Below are 10,081 nucleotides of genomic sequence, written 5' to 3' on the forward strand. Positions count from 1 at the left end.
TGCACACACACATGCACGCACAAACACACACACACATGCACACACATATGCACACACAAACACACACACATACACACACATGCACACACACGCACGCACACACACACATGCACACACATGTGCTCACACACAAACATACACACACACACGCGCACACACATACACACACACACACACACACACACACACACACACACACCAGTTAATTTTAAAATGCCTTGACTGCCTCAAAGCCTGGGCACTCCTAACCCTTGCCCTGCTACCATAGGCCCAATCAGGGAAGTAGCCAGTGGCCACTTAAGCAATTCTCTTTATGATTCTTCGTTTGATTAGTTATTTTATATATTTATATTTCAAATGTTATCTCCCTTCCCAGTTTCCCCTCCACAAACTCCCCATCCCCTCCTCCCTTCCCCCCACCTCGTGAGGATGCTCACCTTCCGACCCATCCTTGCCTCAGCATGCTTTAAGCGAATTTTTACACAACTAGTCGGAGCTCTCTCCTGTGGCTCTAAATCTGATCTGTCTCCCACCAGATCACAGCAACTCCTCTCTCCTTTTGTCCAGTCCCTACTCCTCGTAAATCTAAAGGTTCCGCCAAGTCTCCCCTTTCCCAGTCACTAGTCGCTGGGATCTTTATTAATCTATCAAAAACCAATTGGGGACAATCAAAACATTAGAACCAATCCCCAACGAAGCTTAATTTATTTTAATTGAATTGAATACATTTTAATTATTATGGACATTTACTAACACTTTTATTTGAGATATTTAAGCATTTCAATGTTGCTTTTTAAAGATTATTTTATTTCTTCTCTCTCTTTAATGTTATATGTCTTGTATGTTAAAGGTAGTGTTTAGAACTACCTTTAACTTAAAAACAGTTCTCTAATTTTAAATTTTAATAACAATAGGTTTTACTGAGTAAAATTATTCTAAAACTAAGTCTTAGCACTCAGAGATGAGGCTTCTGTGTCAATTCAAGTCAGTCAAGTCCTGTGCCTGAAGTTTCTGAGACCTTCAGCAAAAAAGTGACTAACCTTCCGTTTCTGAGAAGAAACAAAGGTCAACAGCAAGAGGACAGACATATCATCTCGTAAGTCTATGGAGATTCCCTCATCAACAGTTAAAGCGAAACCCTGGGGTTTCTATGGGCAAGTTTATGACTCCAGGGTGGAGCATTATCAACCTGGGTGGAATTATATATATATAGCTATATTATATATATAATTATATATTATATAATATATATATTAAACAAAATTTTATTTATTTACTTTATTTATTTATTTATTTATTTATTCACCTTACATTCCAAAAGCTGCCTCCTTCCCTCTCCCCTCAACACACAGTCCTTCCCCTCATTCCCCATCCCTTCTCCTCTGAGAAGGTGGACGATCGGCCTTAGTATTCCCCACCACAGCACAACCAGTTCCTGCAGGGCTAGTTGCATCATTTCCTGCTGAGGCCAGGCAAGGCAACCAAATGTTTAACAAATATAAAAGCACATTCCCCTGCAGTCTTTTAGATCGACTTTAGTGTCATTTCACTCCTTCTCTGTCTCTCTTCATCACCAACTCCTTTCCATCTCCCAATGTAATCCTCTTCCCCACTTTTCACGTTTCCTCTGTTCTCGCATCCGGGTGCTAACATCTCCATGTCTGCAGTCCTAGACCCCCAAACAATAGTCCATTTTTTCCTGCATTCTGTGGTTACCCCAGAGAAAACATTTCCATCTAAATATTCAGAACAAGAATCCAAATTCCTGAGGGAACATAGAATGTTGGTCTTTCCAGGACTCTGTTACCTCACGGAGTGTATGTTCTAATCCCCTCATCTGAATACAAATGTTAAGTTTTCATTTTTCTTCACAATTAGATAGAATTCCACTACGTATTTATACTACATTTTCATCATTCATTCATGATCAAAAGGCAGTCATGTTGTTCCCACTTCATAGTTTTTGCAAATAGACTTGCACATTTAATAAGCCCCAACTATCCTGTGAAATAAAATGATACATATGCTTCCATGAAATGTATTAATTATATCATATATATTATTCTGAAACTCTATTAGTTTACTTATTTAGCTAACAATAGATGCTCTCAAAGGTTGTTTATTGCAATTTTATCATCTTTATTCAGAGGAAGATGCATTTCGTTTAAAATTGTATGAAGAAAGTTAAATGCATTTTATAGTTTTATAGTGCATATCATCTTAGGATAGAATTTGCTCTGGAATAAATTTCAACTTTATTCTTAATCACATACGACTACTTGCTGGTTAAAGTACTAAATTTAGTATGAATATTATTAGTTATCAAGTATACATTAAATTAATTATATTTATACCAAGAACATTTCCATATACGGAGGTTTCTTAAACAACTTTATTTCGATATATCTCTTCCCAAGTGTCTCCTTAAGTGAAGAAAAATACTGTTTAACATTTAGTTTGTCACTGTGTTTTACCTTAAGTCTGTCATTGGCTCAGCAGTTACTCAGGAAGCAACGGCATGAGGAGAACTCTGCGCTCAAAGAAATATGAGTCCTCATAGGCATTTCCTTCATATTCTGTCTTCCTAGGAGTGGGACATTTTACATCAATCTCATATCAGGAAGAATGGCATGCACTCATATATTTTGTTTTCTGCAATGCAATAAAATTAATGTAAAAGATGCCGTGAATTTAGGGGAAGAATGGTGGCGATATTTGAAACTGAAAGTCATTTGACATAAAAATCCTGACAGGGAGAAAATTTACAGAGGAAAGCTGGTTAGAATGCTAGTACATAAATTTTTGTCTCAACCTTGTGGTATACAATGTGATATATATAATATGTGTAAGTATATTTATATATATTTACAAATATCCAAGTGACGAATCTGAGTCAGGAGCTGAAAAATATGCCTGAAGTCAAAGATCTAACTTTATATTATCTGTGTGCTACATAGATGCATTTACTTGATAATTATGAATATTGGCAAATATTTCTCAATGAAGATATGTACAGTGAAATGACAGATTGAACCTCTGTGACTCTCCAACATTTCTATTTCTGTCTTCCATATCACTATATTTATCATTAATAATTTTATTTATGATGTCTATAATTCCTTGAGTAGCTTTGGATCTGCATTCAAGCTTATTAGTTTTTACATTATAAAAATATTTCTGTTATTAGATATATTCACTCATTTATTTTACAATCTTATGCTTGATAGTTATAAATAGTTCTACTAAATATTGTTGGGAAAGAATAGATTGTAATTTTGCTGATATAAGCTGCTGCTCTAATAAGAATAGGCTTATTAGTTTGTTAGATTTCATTACTTAAGTATTCTAAGTCTTAACATTTTCCTTGACAGCAGATTTTTTTCATACAAATCAAGTAGGCCAGTAGATTAAATTTATAAGTAAGTCCACTTACATTCTAGTAGGTCATGTATGACCCAATACAGAGATAATTGCATATATTTACTCCTATTTTGTTCTGACACTGTTATTTCCAATTATCTCTTCAACATAAAACTCTAAGTCTCAAGACACAACTTTTTTCACAGGGTTAACTTGTCTCCCTAAATCTTCTTTTCCTATGACCTATACAATCACTCATCATTCAGTGAATTATATTATCAACTAATTAAGCAACATATGATATAAAGGTTAAAGACAAAACTTTCTATAAGGAAACTGACATTAAAGTTTTTGAATTACTTTCTTTTTTAGATATATTTTTTATTCTTTAATCCTTTCTTTACAGTCCAGTCTTCATCCTCCTCTCACCCCCCAGACCTCTCCTATCCCAACCTCCTCCCCAGTCTCTATGAGGATGTTCCTTCCATCCCACCACCTCACCAAATCTCCTAACTCCCTGGGGCCTCAAGTCCCTCTAGGTTTAAGTACATCTTCTCTGAGTCCAGACCAGGCAGTCCTCTGCTGTATATGTGTCAGGGGTCTAATATCAGGTGGTGTATGAAGCCTGGTTGGAGGCTCAGTGTCTGAGAGATCTCTGGGGTCCGGGTCAGTTGAGACTGCTAGCCCTCCTCCTTAGCTTCTTCCAGCTTTTCCCAATTCAACCACAGGGGTCCCAGGTTTCTGTTTATTGTTTAGGTATTAGTATCTGTAACTGACTCAGCTGCTTGTTGGGCTTCTCAGAGGGCAGCCATGCTAGGCTCCTTTCTGCAAGCACACCATAGCATCAGTAACAGAATCAGGGTCCTGGGCCTTCCCTTGTGCTAGATCCCAATGTGGGCCTCCTTCCCCTCAGGTTCTTCTCTATTTTTGTCCTTGCCTTCAGACAGGACCAGTTCTGGGTCAGGGATTTTGACTCTGGGATTGCAACCCACTTGACATCCTGTCCCTCCACTGGAGGTGGATTTTATAAGTTTCCCCTCTCCTCTGTAGAGCAGTTCATCCAAGGTCCCTCCCTTTGAGTCCTGAGAGTCTCTCACTTCTCAGGTCTCTGGTACATTCTAGAGGGTCCCCCCACACTCTACTCCTAAGGTGGCCTGTTTCCATTTTTTTGGCTAGCCCTCAGGATTTCAGCCTTCTTCACCCTCATTACCTGATCATGTTCCCGCCTTCCCCTCCGTGTCTCTTCTCCCACCTAAACCCCTCCCTCTCTCTGCCTCCGACACCCCAGTGATTGCTTTTTTCTTCTTCCCAAGGATTGAGACATTCCCACTTGGGCCCTACTGCTTGTCAACCTTCTTGAGTTCTGTGGATTGTCTCTTGGATATTCTGTACTTTTTTTTCTTTTTGCTAATATCCACTTATTAGAGAGTACATACTATTTGTGTCATTTTGAGTCTGATTTCCTCACTCAGGATGATATTTTCTAGTTACATCCATTTGCCTCCCAAAATTCATTATATCCTCTTATTTAATAGCTGAAACATTCCATTGTGTAAATGAACCACATTTTCTGTATCTATTCTTCCGTTGAGGAACATCTGGGCTGTTTCCAGTTTCTGGCTATAAAATGCTGTTATGAACATCATAGAGCTTGTTTCCTGTGGCATGTGGGTCATCTTTTATATGCCCAAGAGTGGTATAGCTGGTTCTTCTGGGAGGTCTATTTCCAATTTTCTGAGGAACCTCCAAACTGATTTCCAGAGTAGTTGTACCAGATTGCAATCCCACCAGCAATAGAGGAGTGTTCCTCTTTCTCCACATGCTGGAAAGGATGTGCACAGACATAATTTTGAGTGGGAAATCTATTTGCTCTTCAAAAAGACAGAAACCAGCATAGAAATCACATGTTAAGCAGTGTAAATCTCTTCATCACTCTCCAAGAAAGCATAATTATTTGAGTTTAGATAAATCACTTTCTATTCTTATATAAAAGTATAACCTGATTTAAGAAAATCTAGAATAGCCAATTAACACAACCTCTACCTACTTGCATCTTTCTATATCAAGCTTTCCTTTAGGTAACAAATTTGTAGCCAAATTCTGTGCAGGTTATCTCAAAAATCACTGAGATTAAAAGTCAAGTACTTGTGATCTTTGTCAATTACTTGTTGGCAAAAGACCATAAAAATACGCTTGTTGATTCTACATCATAGGAACCATAGAACAACCCCACAGTTTCCATAAGGGAGGACAAAGAGAAAATTGATTCCAAAGCATTATGGGAGAAGTTACAATTTTTAAACAAATGTCAGAAATGAGGAATAGTGCTATCGTCACCAGACTGCTAAGGCCCCAGGGAGGACTTTGGTGCTTAGGTACTTGGAAAAGCCAATTTGTCAGGTCTGTTATGAAATGTCTACAGGGCCAAATGTCTACACAATCTAAGAGAAAGATGATCTTATGAAATTATTGAAACTTTTATGACTTCCATGACTAGTACAGCAGTGTCTAGTAATTGAAAATAATTTCAAAATAGTTCAAAATAATGTATTAATCAAAAGTCATGCTGTGCTTAAGAATAGCTCACCAAAGCTACAATTCTTTTCATGCTTTCTTTTGTTTTGTTTAAGAAAGAGTTTCTCTGTGTAACAGCCCTGGATGTATGCCTGCCTCTGCCTCATGACTGCTTGGATTAGAGGCATGTACCACCACTGCCTGGCATTTCTTGCTTTTTAAAAAACCTTCAATTCCACAGGTTTCAGGTGCCTCTCCCTTTTATATATCACCGCTCCACAATCAATCCTAGACATCCACATAGATAATTTACTCCTCTCAATATTCTCCTTTCCCTGTGAACTTTGTCTTATGTCACTGTCATAGATTGTAATATAACCTCTTCCCCTTTCCCCTTCCCTCTCATATACTCTTGCTTATTCTTCTGGATTCTATAGAAAACAAAAGTTCGAGTACCAATTTTTGCCAAAGATAGGTGCTTAGAATGGTGACATCCAAAAAAACCAAAATCAGTCTCTCTATGATGGAAGGAGAGTGCTATGAACTTTATCACACATATCTTAATAAGTTCATCATATTAAAACAGAGTTTATAGTTACTTCTTTGTTATATGCACATGGATTAGCAAAACCATTTAATTTTACCTCCTCTTGCTATTACTCATTTCATCTTTCTTCATTTCAATTTATAGATTAGAGTTCTTCATAGAAATTAGAAATAAGGTCCCACAGAAACAAAGTTTTAATTGTAGAAAAACTTGCGAGTAATTGTGTTCAGAAAGCACAACAATCTTGGCAACATGACTGCAGTTCCTCTTGGATTTGCCCTGTGTATCATTCTGATAGCCATAAACTTTCCAACATTTTCTAAGCTCTATAAGTTACCAATTTGTCTTATTGACTATGTCCTTTGCCTTACAGAAGGTTTACAGTTTCATGAGGTCCCATTTACCAATTCTTGATCTTAGAGCATGAGCCATTGCAGTTCTGTTTAGGAAATTTCCCCCTGTGCCAATGAGTTCAAGGCTCTTTTCCACTTTCTCTTCTATTAGATTCAGTGTATCTGGTTTTATGTGGATGTCTTTTACCCATTTGAACTTGAGATTTGAACAAAGGCATAAGAATGGGTAGATTCTCATCCTTCTACATGCTGACTTCCAGTTGAACCAGCACCATTTGTTGAAAGCTGTTTTTCTTCCATTGAATGGTTTTAACTCCTTGGTCAAAGATCAAGTGACCATAGTTGTGTGGGTTCATTTCTGGGTCTTCAGTTCTGTTCCGTTGATGGCCATTTTTACTATGTTAATTCTGCCAATCCATGAACATGGGAGATCTCTCCATTTTCTGAGATCTTCTTTGATTTCTTCCTTGAGATATTTGAAGTTCTTATACAGCTCTTTCACTTGTTTGGTTAGAGTTACCTGAAATTATTTTATATTATTTGTGATTATTGTGAAGGGAGTTGTTTCCCTTATTTCCTTCTCAACCTGTTTATCATTTGTATTAAGAAAGGTTGCTGAGTTATTTGAGTTAAATTTGTATGAGGCCACTTTGCTTAAGTTGTTTATCAGCTGGAGAAGTTCTCTGGTAGAATTTTGGGGTAGCTTACGTATACTATCATATCATCTGCAAATAGTGATACCTTTAATTCTTCTTTGCCAATTTGTATCCCCTTGATCTCTTTTTTGTTGTCTTATTGTTCTCATTAGCACTTAGAGAACTACATTGTATAGCTATGGGGAAAGGGCATCCTTGTCCCCAAGTTTAGTGGGATTGCTTCAATATCTCTCCATTTAATTTGATATTGGCTGTTGGTTTGCAGTAAATTGTTTTCATTATGTTTAGTTATTGGCTTTGAATTCCTGATCTCTCCTATATTTCTAACATGAAGGAGTGTTGTATTTTGTCAAATACTTTTTCTGCATTTAAGGAGATGATCATGTGATATTTTTCTTTAAGTTTGTTTATATGGTAGATTACATTAATGAATTTTCATATACTGAACCAACCTTGCACCCCTGGGATAACGCCTACTTGATTGTGGTGAATGATGTTTTTGATTACTCTTGGATTTGGTTTGCAAGAGTTTTATTGAGTATTTCTGCATCAATATTCATAAGCAAAATTAGTCTGAAGTTGTCTTGTTTTCATAAGGTTGTTGTGTGCTTTAGGTATCAGAGTAATTGTGGCTTCAGAGAATGGATTAAGTATTGTTCCTTCTGTTTCTATTTTATGGAATAGTTTGAAGACTACTGGTATCAGATCTTCTTTGAAGGTCTGGTAGAATTCTGAACTAAATAGATCTGGCTCTGGGCTTTTTTTGTTGGGAATTTTTTAATGATTTATTTTATTTCCTTATGGAATATGGGCCTGTATAGAAAGTTTAGCTGTTCTTGATTCAACTTTGGTATGTGTTATCTGTCTAGAAAACCATCCATTTCATCCAGATTTTCTAGTTTTGTTGAGTATAAGCTTTTGTAGTAGGATCTGACGATTTTTTAATTTCATTTCTGATTTTGTTAATTTGGATACTGCCATTGGGCCCTTTAGTTAGTTTGACTACGGGTTTATCTATCTTGTTGATTCTCCCAAAGAACCAACTTTTGGTTTTGCTGATTATTTGTATTGTAATAAATTCAATACAATTTCAATGAAATTTCAGCACTGAGTTTAACTATATCCTGCCTTCTCCTCCTCTTGGGTGAGTCTGCTTCTTTTTGTTCTAAAGCTCTCAGGTATGCTGTTCAGTTGCTAGTGTAAGATCTCTCCAGTTTCTTTAGCGGTTCACTTAGTGCAACGAACTTTCCTCTTAGACCTACTTTCACTGTGTCCCATAAGTTTGGGTATGGTATGTCAACATTTTCATTAAATTCCAGGAAGTCTTTAATTTCTTTATTTCACCTCTGACCAAATTACCATTGAGTAGAGAACTGTTCAGTTTCCACATGTAGGTGGGTATTCTGTTGCTTTTGCTGTTATTGAAGACCAATTTCAGGCCACGGTGGTCTGGAAGGATGCATGGGATCATTTCAATCTTCTTGTATCAGTGGAGGGTTGTTTTGTGACCAATTATATGATCGATTTTGGAGAAGGTACTGTGAGGTGCTGAAAAGTGGAAGGAGTGGAATGTGGCAAATAGTTGAGGCCATGCATTCAGATTCTCCCATCCCCTTCTCAGAAAATTGCACTGTCACACTGGAGAATGTCATGAACCTTTAGACAGTGGGCGAGGACTTCCGGTGGTACCTGAAAATGAAATGTGGCAATTGTTGTGAGATTTCAGAGAAGTGGCAATATATCACTTATATCACTCACTGTATTTCAGAGAAGTGGCTGATGGACAATATGGTGCTAAAAGGAGGCCAAAGCACTGTTTCCATGGTCCATAACTACAAGCTGTGTGCACAGGAGAACTCTATTGCAATTTTGAGCTGCACCATCAAATCCTACAATGCTGAAGACAATGAGAAGTTCAAGACAATAGTAGAGCTTGAGTGCTGGGGCCTTGAACCAGTTGACTTCTAACCCTGGCTGGGTTTCCTGCTGAAGGTGTGGCATCAGGGACAGTCTTCAGTGACATTAATCTACAAGAAAAGGACTGGACAGACTCTGATGATAAAGCTCAGAAGTCTGTGGGTATCTTCAAGGTCACCTGTCCTTTTCTGAAGTGCTGAACTGTCTGCCTGCAATATTGCATATAAGAACTTAAAGAAAAAGAGCCCCAAGCAGGAGTTCCTATGAAGGCTTTTCATCTCTGCTTTCCTAGCACCTGTACCAAGTCCTCATAATCTGCATGCCAGGGTTTGCCACAGTTCTGAGTCCCACCAATAAAGCCCCTGTTGGTGCAGCAGTGATGTTTGAAGGTGGTCTGAGCAGTACTTCCTCCACAAGTAAGAGTGGACGCTGGAGGTCTTTGCTTTCTAATCCATATTCTGTACTGGATCCAGTTTGCACACACCTGATACAAAGTCTCTTCAGCTCTTTTTTTTTTTTTTTTTTTTTCCGGAGCTGGGGACCGAACCCAGGGCCTTGCGCTTGCTAGGCAAGCACTCTACCACTGAGCTAAATCCCCAACTCCGTCTCTTCAGCTCTTAAGAAACAGGCAGGTCATTCTACAGAATCAAAGGCATGAAACCAATGGCACAAAGAACAGAGAAGCCTATGGAGTGCTTCTGTGAACCTCATAGTTCCAACCTAAAACCATGGCT

At 37.9% G+C, this 10,081-nt stretch overlaps 1 pseudogene; it reads left to right on the plus strand.

Annotated features, from left to right (window-relative positions):
* Nucleotides 1-429: 429 nt before the first annotated feature.
* Czib-ps1 (CXXC motif containing zinc binding protein, pseudogene 1) lies at nt 430-9,547 on the plus strand (annotated as a pseudogene).
* Nucleotides 9,548-10,081: the final 534 nt, after the last annotated feature.

The sequence above is a fragment of the Rattus norvegicus genome, chromosome 9 (genome assembly GCF_036323735.1).
Source record: "Rattus norvegicus strain BN/NHsdMcwi chromosome 9, GRCr8, whole genome shotgun sequence".
NCBI lineage: Eukaryota > Metazoa > Chordata > Mammalia > Rodentia > Muridae > Rattus > Rattus norvegicus.